The following is a 19,614-nucleotide window of genomic DNA, read 5'->3' on the forward strand; positions in this document are numbered from 1 at the left end:
TATATTCTATTAGTATAAGTTATATTAAGATAGAATTGTAACGACCCGAAAATCGGACCGCTACCGGCACTAGGATCCAGGTCAGCTTAAGGCCGCCGGGACCCGTAGCAAGCCTAACATGAAACCTGTAAACCTGTATAATCCCATACATGATCACAACATACATAAAAATTTAAACTTTTCTTTCACTCATAAGCCAAGCTCAACCTGTGCATGCATTGAACATACTCATAATCATAATCATGACCCCTCTGTGGGATCTCATCAATGCCCCAAAAGGGCGATACATCATAAGATGAGTTGGCTTACATAAACATCATACAAAGATTTAAGATCATGTATTAAAAAGGGATACCTCATACATAAAGTCAAGCACAATCTCTAATCCTCAATATCATTACATGACTGAAACTGTACTTTTACATAACATTAATACATTTATCATGTCCACACTATCTATTACATATACCAGACTTTAATACTCTTGTAAACCTCTTGGTCTACCCTGTACCTGCAATCCTGGGGAAATTGGGAGAGGGGTGAGCTACTAGAGCCCAGTGAGCAGAATAATAAAACATTTAAAACATATGATAACATGGAATGCATCACATCACAGCTAATCACATCAAGGATGAACCTGTCACCAATAGCCCTCTACATGGTCCAACTGTGCCAGAACGTAGAATGGGTCCTAGTCTTTCCCTTACATCTCATAACATAACAGTGTCCAACTGTGCCAGAACGTAGAATGGGTCCTGGTCTTTCCCTTACATAGTGCCAGCGAACGTAGAATGGGTCCCACTGGTCTTACATTCCGTACCGTACATATCACATCGTCATATCATAGATCGAGGGCTATGGATCATCCAGCATTCATCCACATCAACATTTAAAATGTGCAATGCAACATATTCGTGAATTCTAATGCAAGCAACCTAATTCATCACATGGCATTCATGATGCATGAACATGCTCAAAACTATACGATTAATTTGCTTAAAAACATAAAAGTTTATTCCACTCACCTCTGGATAGCTCTGACCAGACACTGGGGCAACAGACTCACTGCTGGGGTCCTCGGTTCCTCGGGTCCGAACCTACACAGGTGGACTCAAATGAGGGACCAAACAAACAAGAACATAACTCTAAACTACTCCCCAAAAACCCCCTAAAACATCATGAAACAATCATAGAAAAACATGCAAGAAATGGCTGAACAGGGCACTTTCGGCGGCAGGTTCGGCGGCCGAAAGTCCCTCCAGAGCCGAAAGTCAGGCAGGTTCGGCAGCCGAAACTCCCAGACAGAGGCGAAACTCATGCATGTTCGGCGGCACTTTCGGCGGCCGAAACTCCCAGACAGAGACGAAAGTCTCCTTTCGGGGGCAAGCTTCGGCAGCCGAAGGCTGCCTCCACAAGAGGGTTCGGAGGCCGAAAGTCCCTTCGGCTGCCGAACCTGGTTTCTCCCAAAAGGGCAGAAACTCGGTTCAAACATGCACAAATGCCTCCAAACTCAAACCAACATGCATTTAGCTCAACCAAAACATGCATTCAAGCTCCTAGGGGTCTCAAACTACCTTAAACCCCAACTACAACACATCAAACACACATTACAAGCCACATTGTTCAAGAATATACATTTATACCCATAAACATAACTATGACCTAAACATGCATTCTATCCCCATGAACTTCATAAAACTTACTTAAAACATAATATAAGCTAGAGATCGACTCTTAACTCTTGAAGATCGAGAGTAGAGGCGACCAAACTTGGAGTTGGGAGAGATTTGAGTTCTTGAACCTCAAAGCTCCAAATCTTTGCTCAAAAGCTCAAATCTTCAAAACGAAGTTAAAACAAATGAAAAACTTGAAAGATCTAGAGGAAAAACATCAAAGATCGGTGAGGGGCGGCGGAAAGCTCACCTTGGCCGAAAATGGGGAAAAGCTCGCCCGTTTTCGGCTAAGGGACCCTTTTATAGTGGCTGGCCAGGCCACGTTCGAGGGCCGAATGTGCCTCCGCATGCATGCCATGTTCGACGGTCGAACTTGAGGTTCGGCGGCCGAACCTGGACTTCCTCACTTATGCTTTCGGGGGCCTAAAGGCGCTCCCGAAGGCATGCATGTTCGGCGGCCGAACCTGAGTTTTCCTCCAAGGTTGTTTTTATGCAAAAAAACTCATTTCCATTTTACTTAAAACCATGAAATACCTTAAAACATTTTATGAAAACATGATTCTACCCTACTAGAGGCTTCCGACATCCGAGTTTCCACAGGACGGTAGGAATTCCGATACCGAAGTCTAGCCGGGTATTACAACTCACGGGCCTTTTTGCATTTTAATGTGAACCCAGCCATCTGAATGGCTCTACTGTCATCCGCCCCTATCTCATCTGTAATGCTTTTGACCCTCTCAAGGTACACAAACGGGTCATCACCGGTTTCAAACTGGGGAGCACCCAGCTTCATGTAGTCGGTCATCTTGACCTTGCTCCCACTAGATGAGCTAGGCTTAGGCATATGGGTTGCTGGAACTGTGGGTTCTGCTGATGGTGGAGGAGGTGCAACATTTTCTGAGGTAGGGTTTGCTGGATTTAGATAGTAAGGTGGGGGTGGATACATTGGGTATTGTGAATATGGTGGGTAGTAGGGTGGGTATGGCATGTGTGTGGGATAAGGGGTAAAGCTAGGGTAATCCGATGTACCTCCCATCGAATATCCGGGATTTTGTGAGAAGTGTGGGTAGTGGGGTGGCTGAACAAATCCCGAGGCCTAAGTGCCTCCTTGGGACTCTCCCATTCCCTCTTCTGACATGCTAACTCCCAGACTGCCATCCCTCCTCTGCTCTACATCCATATCATCCCCCATGTCCTCTGACATTCCTCCCTGAACTGTTCCCCTCACCGATCTGCTCCTACCCAGATCCAGAGACCTTCTAGGGTCTCTTACTGCTCTTTCTCTGTTAGACCTACTAGACATTGCCCTAGGCAATGTAGGAGGACGGGCGCTCATGCCCTCATCCTCAGGTGGCACTCCAGTCAATCGTGCAGATCGATGAGTTCCTCTCATCCTGTTTTCTGAAAACAGCACAAAACACGTAAACATTAGCATCATATGGTTCATGTGGGAACACATGAACCCGCATCACATACATTACATAACAATCATAACATTAATGCACATGCATATTATCATGGCATTTCACATCATTATACAAGACAGGACTCCACATCCTATCCTAGTGGACATGATCTTTCCTATTGTGCTTGACCTTCTATAACATCTATGAGCCCGACACTCTAGGTCCGACCATATGAACCTAGGGCTCTGATACCACTCTGTAACGACCCAGAAACCGGACCGCTACCGGCGCTAGGATCCAGGTCGGCTTAAGGCCGCCGGGACCCGTAGCAAGCCTGACATGCAACCTGTAAACCTGTTTAATCCCATACATGATCAACAACATACATAAAAATTAAAACTTTTCCTTACATTCATACACCAAACTCAACCTGTGCATGCACTAAACATAATCATAATCATATCCATGACCCCTCTGTGGGATCTCATCAATGCCCCAATGGGCGATACAATATATGTTGAGTTGGTTGACATAAACATCTAAGATCATGTATTAAAAGGGACACCTTACACATAGAGTCAAGCACAATTTCTAATCCTCATTATCATTATACATAACATGTCTATTCAAAACTTTACATAACAACTTTTTACAATTTATCATGTCCACATTCTAACTATTACATACTACAGACTTTACTCCTGTTGACCTCCTGGTCTACCCTGTACCTGCAAACCTGGGGGATAAGGGGAAAGGGGTGAGCTACTAGAGCCTAGTGAGCAGAATAATAAAAGCATTTAAAACACATGCTATCATGAAATGCATCACATCACAACCATAACACATCAAGGATGGACTTGTCACCAAGGGTCCTCTACATAGTCCAACTATGCCAGGGGCGTAGTGCAGGCCACACCTGGTCTTTCTCTTACATATATCATAACATACATGTCCAACTGTGCCGGGGGCGTAGTGTAGGCCACACCCGGACTTTCACTTACATAGTGCCAGGGGCGTAGTGCAGGCCACACCTGGACTTCCATATCATATCATATCATGTCTCATCATACCGAGGACCAATGGGTCATCCAACATCCATCCACATCAACATCAAAATATGCAATGCAACATATTCGTGAATTCTAATGCAAGCAACCTAAGATATCGCATGGCATTTATGATGCATGATTCATGCTAAAATTTTCATTTATTAAAAGATAAGAGTTTATTCTACTCACCTCTGGCTAGCTCTGACACTGACTGAAGCAGCTGACTCACTGCTGAGGTCCTCAGTTCCTCGGGTCCGAACCTACACAGATGGACTCAAATGAGGGACCAAACAACTAGAACATAACTCTAAAAACATCCCCCAAAAACCCTCTAAAACTCCTCAAAACATCCATGCAAAAAAATACAAAGGAAGGCTAGACAGGGCACTTTCGGCGGCAGGTTCGGCGGCCGAAAGTCCCTCCAGAGCCGAAAGTCAGGCAGGTTCAGCGGCACCTTCGGCGGCCGAAACTCCCAGACAGAGACGAAACTCATGCATGTTCGGCGGCACTTTCGGCGGCCGAAACTCCCAGACAGAGACGAAAGTCCTCTTTCGGGGGCAGGCTTCGGCAGCCGAAAGGCTTGCCTCTCAGGCAGGTTCGGCGGCCGAAAGTCCTTCGGCTGCCGAACCTGGTTTCTGCCAAAGGGCAGAAACTTGGTTCCTCATGCATATTTTCCTCTCAAAAACATCCAAACATGCATTTCTCCTAATCTACAACATACATACTCAAGCATGCAAGTTCCTAGGGGCATCAAACTACCTTAAACCCCATCTACAACACATCAAGCATCCATATTACTCATAAACACATATAAAACCCATAAACCTAACTGTAACGACCCCAAAATGGACCGTCACCGGCGCTAGGATTCAGGTCGGCTTAAGGCCGCCAGAACCCGTAGCAAGCCTGCTATACTCTCTGTGTACCTGTAAACCTCATACATGATCATACATTTTATGTGAAAATAAAACTCTTTTCTGAACCGAGGCTTAACCTGTGCATGCACTATCTCTGTACTCTGTACTCATGTACTCTGTACTCTGTATCCCTGACTAGAGCTTGCTCTAGATGGGTTATCTCATACCTGTTAAGCCTGGTTTTCACATACAGGAAAACATATATACATATACAGATCATGTACACAACATACATCACTAGGTCTAGGTCAAGCAACAACTATTACATCTCTTTAATATTACATGTCCACTCTAAGCTATTACAGATCTCTTTACTCTTCCTGTACTCTGCTGGACTGTCCCTGTACACTGTACACTGAACCTGCAAAACTGGGGTTAAGGGAGTGGGATGAGCTCTATAGCCCAGTGAGTAGAACAGTAAAATATCTCAGTAAAATATGATCTCATGGAATGCACCATATCACAGACAAGCCACATCAAGAGTAAACCTGTCACCACATAGTCCCAGTAACTCTGTGCCAGGGCGTAGAATCGAGCACCTGGTCTTCCTGTCATATATGTATATGTGTATATAACACCTGTAAACTTACCATTGCCAGGGCGTAGTCAAAGGCTCCTGGACTTTACTATATACCTGCCAGGGCGTAGTCAAAGGCTCCTGGTCTTTGCTATACGTGCCAGGGCGTAGTCAAAGGCTCCTGGACTTCCTGTCTGTGACTATTGGATCATTCAGCATTTACTCACATCATCAAATAACAATGCAATGCAACATATTCGTGGATACTAATGCAATCATCCTATGACATAATCATGATGCATGAGATATGCTAAAAGCAGTTTGTGGTTCAATTAAAAATTATAAGTTTAGTTCCACTCACCTCTGGCTAACTGTATTGACTGACTCTGCAGGTTCTGAATCTCTGGAGCAGTACTCACTGCTGCTCTCTCTGGTTCCTCTGGTCTGTATAAGCACATAAAGACTCAAATGAGGGACCAAACAAGCTTATGACCAACTCTATTAAACTCCCCAAGAATCCCCTTACACTCACTCTCATAGTCATGCAAAGCAAGCAAAAGAAAGCTGGACAGAACACTTTCGGCGGCAGGTTCGGCGGCCGAATGTCCTCTCCAGAGACGAAACTCAAGCACCTTCGGCGGCCGAATCTCTATGTTCGGCGGCCGAACCCTTTCGGGGGCAAGTTTCGGAGGCCACAAGGCACTCCAGAGACGAAAGTCTCTCACCTTCGGCGGCACCTTTGGCGGCCGAATCCCCCAAACAGAGCCGAACATGCAAAACACTCGGGGGCAAGCTGTGGCAGCCTAAGCCACCATGCAAGAGGTTCGGCGGCCGAATGAACCTTCGGCTGCCGAACCTGAGTTCATCCAGAACTCAGTTTCAATGGCAAACCATCTCCTCCTTCCCTTCAAGCTCTCCATACTTGCATATACCAACTCCTCAACACACATATACATAAGTATATGATCACAGGGGTCCAAAACTATCTAATAACCCCAAACAACAAAACAAACCTAACACATAAACATGTATACATGCATAACTCTTTAAAACTACTATTAATACCCTAAGCATGCATCTCCTTCCTTTATCCCCATAAACTCAGAAACATATATACATGTTCAAGTGCATCACTTACCTCCTGTAGCAAGAAGCTAAACACTCTGAACAAGGGAAAACGAATCACCTCTTCTCACACTCTCAAACTCTCTCAAAAACGTAACTTTAGTTTCTCTCAACTCTCAACACTTTTGCAAGCACCTCAAGCTTCTGTATGATCACCCAAAACATGTACAGGTGAGTCATAGAGACGTGGCCATTCCATGGCAAGAATCTGAGGCCAACACTTGTCAAAAACCATGACTCAGCTCACCAGCCAACTCATCGTCGGCTGCCCAATCACATGCAAGACCATGCAATCGTTCGGGGGCCGAACTCACCTTCGGAAGCCGAACAACTTCGGCGGCCGAACTTACCTTCGGCGGCCGAACTTGGCTCAACTGCCTTAGGTCATTTCAACTCAAAACTCACTTCCCTTAACCTTAAAACATTTAAACACATCATAACACCTAGTAAAAACATAAATCCTACCCTTTTTAGAATTCCGACACCCCGGATTCCATCAAACAACAGGAATTCCGATGCCGGATTCTAGCCGGGTATTACATTCTCCCCTCCTTAAGAACATTCGTCCTCGGATGTTCCTAAAACATACAAAAACAAAACACAAGGAGGAAACTAACCTCAAAACAGATATGGATACTGCTGGAGCATAGACTCCCGCGTCTCCCACGTGCACTCTTCTAGGTTATGGTGGTTCCATAGGACTTTCACCATCGGAATCTCCTTGTTCCTTAGCTGTCTGATCTGCGTGTCTAGAATCCGCACTGGTTGCTCTATATAGGTGAGATCTGTATGAATCTCCACTTCAGGCTCACTCAGAACCTGATTCGGATCTGACACAAATTGTCGGAGCATAGAAACATGAAATACCGGGTGAATCCTCTCCATAGAAGCAGGTAAATCCAGCTTATACGACACATTTCCGATCCTCTGCAACACCTCAAAGGGTCCAATGTACCGTGGAGCTAATTTACCTTTCTTTCCAAAACGAACCACTCCTTTCATTGGAGACACTTTTAGCAATACCCAATTACCCTCCTGAAACTCTAACTGCTTTCTACGAACATCTGCATAACTTTTCTGTCTACTCTGAGCTGTTCTGATTCTCTCTCTGATCATGGGCACCATTCTACTAGTAATGTCTACTAATTCTGGCCCTGCAAGAGCTTTCTCTCCTACCTCTTCCCAGCAAACAGGGGATCTGCATTTCCTCCCATACAACGCTTCATAAGGAGCCATCCCAATGCTAGCATGATGACTGTTATTGTAGGCAAATTCCACCAAAGGTAGATGCTGCCTCCAAGAACCGCCAAAGTCTAACACACATAGGCGAAGCATATCCTCTATGGTCTGGATGGTCCTTTCTGACTGTCCATCAGTCTGTGGGTGGAAAGCAGTACTAAAATCCAATCTCGTGCCCATCGCACTTTGCAGACTCCGCCAAAAGCGGGAGGTAAACTGAGGTCCTCTGTCTGAAACTATAAACACGGGAACTCCATGTAATCTCACTATCTCATCCAGATAAACCTGTGCCAACTTATCCACAGAATAGTTACTCCGTACTGGAAGAAAATGAGCAGATTTCGTGAGTCTGTCCACAATCACCCATATCGAGTCTATCTTGTTGGACGCTACTGGTAAACCCACTACAAAATCCATGGCTATGTTCTCCCATTTCCACTCTGGAATCGGTAATGGGTTAAGCATTCCGGCTGGTTTCTGATGCTCTAATTTCACCCTTTGACAAACCTCACAGGCTGTCACGAACTGCGCTACTTCTTTCTTCATGGCTGGCCACCAATAGACCCTTTTCAGATCCTGATACATCTTGGTGGCTCCTGGGTGAACACTATACCTCGCATTATGAGCTTCCCTCATAATGTCTTCCTTCACACTGCCCCTATCTGGTACACAAAGTCGACTCCCATAGCGAAGGATCCCTTTGCTGTCAAATCTAAACTCTGCATTGTTGCCTGACTGAACAGTCCTAGCAATTTTCATTAACTCAGGGTCCTCGTGCTGTCTCTGAGCTATCTGCTCCAGAAACACAGGTGTCACTCTCATCTGTGCTATCAACGCACCTGTACCAGACAACTCTAACTGTAATCCCTCGTCAAAGAGCTTATAAAGCTCCATTACAACCGGTCTCCGCTCTGCTGCTATATGGGATAAACTGCCTAGTGACTTTCGACTTAAGGCGTCTGCCACAACATTCGCCTTACCTGGATGATACTGGATCTTACAATCATAATCACTAAGCAATTCTACCCATCTTCTCTGCCTCATATTCAGTTCTCTTTGACTTAAGATGTACTGTAAACTCTTGTGATCAGTAAAGATCTCGCATTTAACCCCGTAGAGGTAATGCCGCCACATCTTAAGTGCAAAGATAACTGCTGCCATCTCTAGGTCATGGGTAGGGTAATTCAACTCGTGCTTCTTCAACTGTCTAGAAGCATAAGCTATTACTCTATCACTCTGCATCAAAACACAACCCAATCCCACTCGAGATGCATCACAGAACACTGTGAAGTCCTGGTCACTAACAGGCAGAGCTAACACTGGTGCTGTGGTCAATCTCCTCTTGAGCTCCTCAAAGCTCTCTTCACACTGGTCTGACCAGATAAACTTCTGGTTCTTCTGAGTCAATTTGGTCATAGGAGCTGCTATCTTTGAGAAGTTCTGAACGAACCTCCTGTAGTAACCTGCCAGTCCCAGAAAGCTTTTAATCTCAGTTACTGTCGTGGGTCTGGGCCAGTTAGCTACAGCCTCTATCTTCTTGGGGTCTACCTCAATACCCTCTGCTGATACTACATGTCCCAAGAAGGAAATGCTCCCCAACCAAAACTCACACTTCGAGAACTTGGCATACAAACCATGCTCTCTCAGTGTCTGCAAAACAATCCTCAGATGCTGGGCATGCTCCTCTGCATCTCTGGAATACACTAAGATATCATCGATAAACACAATGACAAAGTGATCCAGAAACTCACTGAATACCCTGTTCATGAGATCCATAAATGCTGCAGGGGCGTTAGTCAACCCGAACGGCATCACTAAGAACTCATAATGCCCATATCTGGTCCGGAAAGCTGTCTTAAGCACATCTGCCTCTCTGACTCTCAACTGATGATACCCAGATCTCAGATCTATTTTCGAAAAACAACTTGCTCCAGCTAGCTGGTCAAATAGATCATCAATCCGAGGTAAGGGATACCTATTCTTGATAGTGACCTTGTTCAACTGTCTGTAGTCGATACAAAGTCTGAGGGATCCATCCTTCTTTCTGACAAAGAGCACTGGAGCACCCCAAGGTGAGGTACTAGGACGGATGAAACCCTTATCTACCAAGTCCTGCAACTGTTCTTTCAACTCTGTTAACTCAGCTGGCGCCATCCTGTAGGGAGGAATAGAGATAGGTCTGGTACCTGGCAATAATTCAATGTCAAACCCTATCTCCCTATCAGGTGGTAGTCCTGGCAAATCGTCTGGGAACACATCGAGAAACTCTCGGACTACTGGTACTGTGGCTGGTTCCCTAACCTGACTATCTAGCTCTCTCACATGAGCTAGAAACCCCTGACAACCCCTCCTAAGCAAACGACGAGCCTGAAGGGCTGAAATCATACCTCTGGGTGTACCTCTCCTGTCTCCTCTGAAGACACACTCTGACCCATCCTGGTCTCTGAGACTCACTAGCTTCTCTCGACAGTCCAACGTAGCACTGTATGCAGATAGCCAATCCATCCCTAGAATGACATCAAAATCTGTCAAGTCTAGAACCACAAGGTCAGCTGGAAGGCATCTACCCTCTATAAACACTGGACTGAAACGACAGACTGACACTGCCACTGATGGGTCACATCTAGGTCCACTGACCCAGAGAGGATACTCTAACTCAGAACTGATCAAGCCCAACCTCTCTATGGCTCTCGAAGCAATAAAGGAATGAGAAGCACCGGGGTCCATCAAAGCATACACATCTGAACACCCAATGATGAGATTACCTGACACCACTGTGTTCGACGTGTTAGCCTCCTCCTGTGTCACTGTGAAAATCCGTGCTGGGGCTACCGGATTTCCACCTCGGGAACCTGCTGCTGAAGTAGAGGCTACCCCTCTCCCTCTACCTCTGCCACTACTCTGAGGCATGACTGGAGCTACTGGCCGTACAACTGGCTGTACCACACTGCCTGAACTCATCTGCTGGGATGGTGCAAAAATCATCTGCGGACAATCCCGAGCAATATGCCCTTCCTGTCCACATCGAAAACAAGCTGTAGATCCCAACCGACAAACTCCGCCATGTGGTTTTCCGCATCGTCTGCAGACTGGAGCTGTGCCAGAGCTTGAGCCACTACCTATTCCCAGACCTGACTTGACTTTATTCCAGAACCCTTTCCTTGTTCCTCTCGCTCTATCCCATCTTTTACTGCTTGATGTGGGGGCTTTAGAACCCGAAGCCTGTGCCTGTGACTGTTTCTGAATATTGGCACTAGCTTCCATCTTCCTGGCTGCATCTATAATAGAGTGAAAACTCTCCTTCTCAGCTGGAAGGATCAAAGAAGAATACCTGGGATGAAGTCTCATGGTATATCTCCTTGCCTTCTTCTGATCAGTATCATAGGCCTGACCCACGTACTGAAGCAGATCCAGGAACTTATCTGTAAACTCATCAACACTCATCTCATCTGTCTGTCGCAACTGTTCAAACTCAATTATCTTCATCTCCCTCGAACTATCAGGAAAAGCCCACCCTGCAAACTCATTGGCGAACTCTCCCCATGACATACTGTCTATTCTAGGCTCCACATAATTCTTAAACCATTCTCTGGCTTTCTTGCATTTTATTGTGAAACCTGCCATCTCAATGGCTCTCCTATCATCTGCTCCCAACTCACTGGTGATCATCCTAACTGCTCTGAGGTAATCAAATGGATCATCTCCCGTATTGTATTTCGGAGCATCCAATTTCAAGTACTCCGTCATTTGAACTTTACCTCCAGATGAGCTAGGTTCATGCCTGTCAACAACAGGGACTACTGGTTCTGGTGGTGGTACTGGTTCATTTGGTTCATTTGGCTCTAGGTGTGCTGCACTTGGATGTATAGGAGAAGATGGATACATAGGATATGGTGGATATGATGGGTAATAGTGAGGATATGGCATATATGGCATGTATGTAGGATATGGATCAAATCGAGAGTACTCCGACATCCCCTCCATCGGATACTCTTGCTCCTGAAACAAGGATGGATAGCCATAACCTGAGGCCTGAACACCTCCTTCGGAATCGCCCATACCTTCATCCATAGACGGATCAGTCTCCATAGCCTCCCTCTCTTCCTCTGATCTTCCTCCCCTAGCTGTACCTCTTCTGCTCTCGTCTACAGACCTTCTAGGGTCTATTGACATGCCTTCCCTGCTAGATCTCTGAGATCTTGCCCTTGGCAATGCAGGAGGACGAGCAGCTGGTCTTTCACTCTCTGGTAGGACTCCAGTCAATCGAGCTGATCGACGAGTTCCTCGCATCTTTACTCTGGAAACACAACATATAGCATACCACTTAGCACATAAACATCACATATCACTCATACACATACAATACTCATGGCATATCATAGCAGATAGGACTCAAAACCCTATCCTAGTGGACATGATTTTCCTATTGTGCTTGACCACTTCTAACCTGTCTGAGCCCAACACTGTCTCTAAAGGTCCGATCATGTGAACCTAGGGCTCTGATACCAATCTGTAACGACCCCAAAATGGACCGTCACCGGCGCTAGGATTCAGGTCGGCTTAAGGCCGCCAGAACCCGTAGCAAGCCTGCTATACTCTCTGTGTACCTGTAAACCTCATACATGATCATACATTTTATGTGAAAATAAAACTCTTTTCTGAACCGAGGCTTAACCTGTGCATGCACTATCTCTGTACTCTGTACTCATGTACTCTGTACTCTGTATCCCTGACTAGAGCTTGCTCTAGATGGGTTATCTCATACCTGTTAAGCCTGGTTTTCACATACAGGAAAACATATATACATATACAGATCATGTACACAACATACATCACTAGGTCTAGGTCAAGCAACAACTATTACATCTCTTTAATATTACATGTCCACTCTAAGCTATTACAGATCTCTTTACTCTTCCTGTACTCTGCTGGACTGTCCCTGTACACTGTACACTGAACCTGCAAAACTGGGGTTAAGGGAGTGGGATGAGCTCTATAGCCCAGTGAGTAGAACAGTAAAATATCTCAGTAAAATATGATCTCATGGAATGCACCATATCACAGACAAGCCACATCAAGAGTAAACCTGTCACCACATAGTCCCAGTAACTCTGTGCCAGGGCGTAGAATCGAGCACCTGGTCTTCCTGTCATATATGTATATGTGTATATAACACCTGTAAACTTACCATTGCCAGGGCGTAGTCAAAGGCTCCTGGACTTTACTATATACCTGCCAGGGCGTAGTCAAAGGCTCCTGGTCTTTGCTATACGTGCCAGGGCGTAGTCAAAGGCTCCTGGACTTCCTGTCTGTGACTATTGGATCATTCAGCATTTACTCACATCATCAAATAACAATGCAATGCAACATATTCGTGGATACTAATGCAATCATCCTATGACATAATCATGATGCATGAGATATGCTAAAAGCAGTTTGTGGTTCAATTAAAAATTATAAGTTTAGTTCCACTCACCTCTGGCTAACTGTATTGACTGACTCTGCAGGTTCTGAATCTCTGGAGCAGTACTCACTGCTGCTCTCTCTGGTTCCTCTGGTCTGTATAAGCACATAAAGACTCAAATGAGGGACCAAACAAGCTTATGACCAACTCTATTAAACTCCCCAAGAATCCCCTTACACTCACTCTCATAGTCATGCAAAGCAAGCAAAAGAAAGCTGGACAGAACACTTTCGGCGGCAGGTTCGGCGGCCGAATGTCCTCTCCAGAGACGAAACTCAAGCACCTTCGGCGGCCGAATCTCTATGTTCGGCGGCCGAACCCTTTCGGGGGCAAGTTTCGGAGGCCACAAGGCACTCCAGAGACGAAAGTCTCTCACCTTCGGCGGCACCTTTGGCGGCCGAATCCCCCAAACAGAGCCGAACATGCAAAACACTCGGGGGCAAGCTGTGGCAGCCTAAGCCACCATGCAAGAGGTTCGGCGGCCGAATGAACCTTCGGCTGCCGAACCTGAGTTCATCCAGAACTCAGTTTCAATGGCAAACCATCTCCTCCTTCCCTTCAAGCTCTCCATACTTGCATATACCAACTCCTCAACACACATATACATAAGTATATGATCACAGGGGTCCAAAACTATCTAATAACCCCAAACAACAAAACAAACCTAACACATAAACATGTATACATGCATAACTCTTTAAAACTACTATTAATACCCTAAGCATGCATCTCCTTCCTTTATCCCCATAAACTCAGAAACATATATACATGTTCAAGTGCATCACTTACCTCCTGTAGCAAGAAGCTAAACACTCTGAACAAGGGAAAACGAATCACCTCTTCTCACACTCTCAAACTCTCTCAAAAACGTAACTTTAGTTTCTCTCAACTCTCAACACTTTTGCAAGCACCTCAAGCTTCTGTATGATCACCCAAAACATGTACAGGTGAGTCATAGAGACGTGGCCATTCCATGGCAAGAATCTGAGGCCAACACTTGTCAAAAACCATGACTCAGCTCACCAGCCAACTCATCGTCAGCTGCCCAATCACATGCAAGACCATGCAATCGTTCGGGGGCCGAACTCACCTTCGGAAGCCGAACAACTTCGGCGGCCGAACTTACCTTCGGCGGCCGAACTTGGCTCAACTGCCTTAGGTCATTTCAACTCAAAACTCACTTCCCTTAACCTTAAAACATTTAAACACATCATAACACCTAGTAAAAACATAAATCCTACCCTTTTTAGAATTCCGACACCCCGGATTCCATCAAACAACAGGAATTCCGATGCCGGATTCTAGCCGGGTATTACATTAACCATGAGCTAAACATGCATTCTACCCCATAGATCTACTTAAAACTTACTTAAAACATGCAATGAGCTTAAGATCGGCTCTTACCCCGTGGAGATCGAGAGAGAGACGACCTAAACTCGGAGATGGGAGGGGTTGAGTTTCCTTGAACCTTAAAGCTCCAAAACTTGCTCAAAACTTGAAAATCTTCAAAACAAAGCAAAAACTCATAAAAATCTTGAAAGATCTGAAGGAAGAACTCAAAGATTGGTGAGGGACGGCGGAGAGCTCACCTTGGCCGAGAATGGGGAGAAAAGCTCGCCCGTTTTCGGCTAAGGGACCCTTTTATAGTGGTTGGCCAGGCCACGTTCGGGGGCCGAACGTGCCTCCGCATGCATGCCATGTTCGGCGGCCGAACTTGAGGTTCAGCAGCCGAACCTGGACTTCCCTCACTTATGCCTTCGGGGGCCTAAGGCACACCCAAATGCACGCATGTTCGGCGGCCGAACCTGGGTTTTCTTCCAAGGTTGTTTTCATGCAAAAACTCATTTCCTTTTTAATTAAAATCATGAAATACATTAAAACATTTTATGAAAACATGTTTCTACCCTACTAGAGGCTTCCGACATCCGAGATTTCACCGGACGGTAGGAATTCCGATACCGGAGTCTAGTTGGATATTATAAGAATAGAACGAGAAAGATGCATTCACAGGTAAAGAGTAAAACCCCTATTCATGAGTTGCCCACCGATGATGAAGAAGAGAAATAGGAGGTAAAACCCGAAATTTTGAAGCAACTTCAAGATAGAAAAATACAACCCAAGACCACCACATTGGTCTTGGAGGCTTCAAGAGATAGTAGCGAGGACACAGCCTCAAGTCATAGTGAAAAAAGAACAACGGGTCAAGAGGTAGAGGCCACCAGTAGTGAGGAGCCTCAATTTGCTTCTCCTTCGAAAAAGAAACAGAAAAAGCGAATACCCAGAGTACCTAGTGGGAAGTCCATATATTTGCCGGATGAATAGGACCTGATGACTTCAATTTTAAAGGTGATGATGAGATTAGGTACAAAATTTTTCTCCATTCTGATATATTTGCTTGCAAAAGAATAAGTGATGCTATCTTGATCCAATTGCAATTATATGATGAGGTTTATATTTTAGTTGACAATATTGGGTGGAGAAAATTCTTTGTCATATACTGTTCTTACATTAAATTGTACTGAGAGTTTTATGCCACTTATGAATTTTCTTTTTATGTGCAAAATTTCAATTTAAATGTGCCTATAGTTCATTTTAGGGTGCATAATAAACTGGTACATTAGTCAATTACAGGTTTTAATTTGCATTTGAGTGTTTATGATGATAAATATGTTAAAACTATTGAGTATCTAGACTCATTGTGTGATTACCTAACTGGTTGGAATCCAATTTTGGCATATAAAGAATTAACAGGGAAACCTGAGTTTGAATTTAAGGGTGGGAAATCTAAAGCTAATGATATTCAAAGCCCTACCCTTAGATATATTCACAAGTTCCTTTATTATACTTTTTCTGGGAAAAATAGAGATCCTACCAAGCTGACAAAGTATGAACTTTTCTTTTTGTGGTGTATGTTGAATAAACAAAAAGTTAATTTTGGTTTCTGGTTAGCCTCCCAGTTTAAAAGTATATCTTATGCTTGGCGTGGTATATGGGCTTGGGTATGCTATAGGATTGGGTGTGCTGGACACAGAAAATACTAATTTGCACATAACTGAGCATATTCTTCCTCTTGATATATCTGCACTTAACTCTATGGGCTTACTTTGCCTCAACAAGAGGAAAGAAATTATGTTTTGTCCTCCAGGTTCTATCATTCCACCACGATTGCGTTTATTTTGGACAGAGGACAAGTCAGCCCCAGCCACCTTAGTAGCACCTCCAGAACCTGATGATCAAGCCCGTCTAGCCAGAATTGAGATAAAAATACACCACATTGATGCCAAGTTGGATGTTATCCTCTCTCACTTAGGGCTGCCAATACCCCAGCCACCACAAGCCTGAGTTTTAGGCAACTTACTCCTTAGAGAAGTTTTCTTTACTCTCTTTTGCTTATTTATTTGTGAACTTCCCCCGCTGTTTGAATTTTTTCCACATTGAGGACAATGTGAGAAGTAAGTGTGTGGGGTAGAAGTGACTGAATAGAAATGTTTTTCTGTTTTTCTGGCTGTTGACTAATGTACATATTTTTCTATTCTATTGTTCTGCACAAATTTTTTGCTTGCTGTTAGAGTCTTACCCAAGCCTGTATGACTTGATTTTTTTTTTCTGTTTCTCAGCAGTTTCTTAGCACTTGCACTTGCTGATTTATCACTTTTTCAATTCTCAGATTTTAATTTTTCTATTTTTGAGGTTTATTTATTTAAAAAAAATATATATATAATATATATAAAATAACAAAAAATTACAGTTCTTTACTTGCTATGAGAAATTGATATGTCTTTTATCACAGAATTGAAGTTTTTATGCCATTATGCTAGCCTAAATAGAATAAATTCGTCATTGTTCATTTTGTTAGTTTTGTTTTTAAAGCTTATTTTGAGAGTTCATGAAGTATGGTCCTTATTTAAATAGTTAGTAATGAATGCATATTTTTTAAATGAATTACTCCTATAACTCACTCTTCTAGTTACTTGATTATTTGATTATCAACCCAATGGCTCAAGTAGTGCAATACTTGGTGACCTCTTAAGGTGATTCTATATGGAAAAATTAGTGTTTGAGAGAGTATCACCTCTTTCGGGCCATTTAAAACTTGCCACATGTCTTTTAATTAGATGACCATGAGTGGAGCTAGTAGCCACCTGAGCTAAATAACTTGGGGCAAGCGGCTCAGTAACTATTTATTTCACATTCACTTCATCGGTTTCAAACAAGATATAGTAGGAAGTATAATGATAATCTCCAAAATCTTTAAATTTTGCTGGTCTAATCAAGAGTTTCTAAGAGTCTATTCTTTCAAAAGGGCAGTTTAATATTAAATGGCATTCTAATAATTTGTGTGCTTAAAATTAGATTGAGAGCCAGTTTTATGACTTGAGAAATTCGCTTAAACATGAGACTTGTTGAAGTGAACTCTGGTGAAATTAAACTATTTTTGCTATCATCCTATTGCATTATAATTTGGTTCTTGGTTTTGGACAAATTAAATTTCAGATGGGTAGAGGACAGGGCTACGTTTTTATTATTTTTATTAAGTTTGAATTTCTATACTTGAGGGCAAGCAAATGTACAAGTATGGGAGAATCTGATGAGTTGCAAAACTCACCATGTTTTCCATATTAAATTCTATGATTTTGTTACGAGTTTGATGAAAACAATTGAGTTTTACTTGGAATTTGATTTTAGACAGGTTTTTGAACAAAAATTGAGAAAAGAAACAAAAGGAGGTTGAATTAGAAAATTTTCTGATTGGAGGGTACAACGCCTTAGCCCAAGGCGATGGACAGACTCTAGAATTTTGATTTTGCCAGCTGTAATTTTAATTTTTTCAGCTGTACAGAGTGCAAATCAATTTCAAATAAAGCAAACACAATCAGATTAGAATTGAGATAAAAATTATTATAGGAGTAGTAGTTTTTTTTAAAAAAATTCTGAATATTTATCTTTTTGTTGAGAAAAAGCCTATATAAAGGCTGCTTCATAATTAGCATAGGCATCTCATATTCTCTCTTCTCCTCCTCTCTCTTTTTCGGCTCCCTTTTGAATGACTTCTTCTTCTTCTCCTTCTTTATTTCTTTGTAATTTTATTATGGCACTTAGAGGTTAAACTTTTTTATTCAATTGAAGGTTAATCAAAATTGAGGTTTATTCAAAGTTGTGAGATTATATTCTTAATTTTTGTTTTCAATTAATTTCTGCTTTTGAGGAACACCACCTCCATTTTTATCCTCTTAGGAATTCAAGAGGCCTATTGAATCTCCTGAAAAGACAACATATTATTAATTAACCCAAGTAAATCGGTAATTATTTAATTGGGTTAATACAAGTAGCAATTAGCATATTCGTTTATGTTAAGTGATTAATTGATTTGATTTAAATAATTTGCTTATTATTATTAATCAAGTTCGGGTTCTTCTCTCTTAAAACAGTTAATTAATTAAACTTACACGCTTGATGGGGTTGTTAATTAACTAAGAATTAATTTAAGCGCGATGCAAATTAATTTAATTATAAGGAAGAATTGGTGAGATTTGCTTGTTTGAACACTATAACCAAACGGTGGATAATAAGATGAGCTATCTTTCTAATCAATAATTAACTGCAAACCTCTCAATTTTGATTATCTTCAGCTGAGTTTTCTTTATTAATTATTTGTTTCATATTCCAATCGCATTATTTTATTTCTTCTTTAATTCTTCTTAAAATCAATTTCTCCAAATAGCAATTTTCTTCTTTTCTCTTTTTTGTTTTAAATTGTTCTTCTTATTCTACTTGTCATTTAATTTAAACAACTTTAAGGTGTCTGTGGAATCGACACTCATTTACCCTGTAATACCCGGCTAGATTCAGGCATCAGAATCCCTACCTTCCGGCGGAATCTCCATTGGAATCTGGAATTCTGAAGATGCCAGAGGCTTCTAGAGGGGTAAAATGTAATACCCGGCTAAACCCGGCATCGGAATTCTTACCGTCCGGTGGGATTCAAGGATGTCAGAGGTTTCCTGAGGGTAGAGTGAAGGTTTTCTAAAATGTTTTAAAGTATTTTAACAGTTTGATTAGGAAATAGTTGAGTTTTCGGGAGAAATGGCCAAAGGAGTTTCTGTCATGTTCGGCCCCCGAATGTTAAGTTCGGCCGCCGAAAGTGCCCAATGTTCGGCCCCCGAAGTTTATGTTCGGCCTCCGAAAGTTGCATGGTTTTGCATGCAGTTTCGGCAGCCGAAGCT

Source organism: Manihot esculenta, chromosome 17 (genome assembly GCF_001659605.2).
Source record: "Manihot esculenta cultivar AM560-2 chromosome 17, M.esculenta_v8, whole genome shotgun sequence".
Lineage (NCBI taxonomy): Eukaryota > Viridiplantae > Streptophyta > Magnoliopsida > Malpighiales > Euphorbiaceae > Manihot > Manihot esculenta.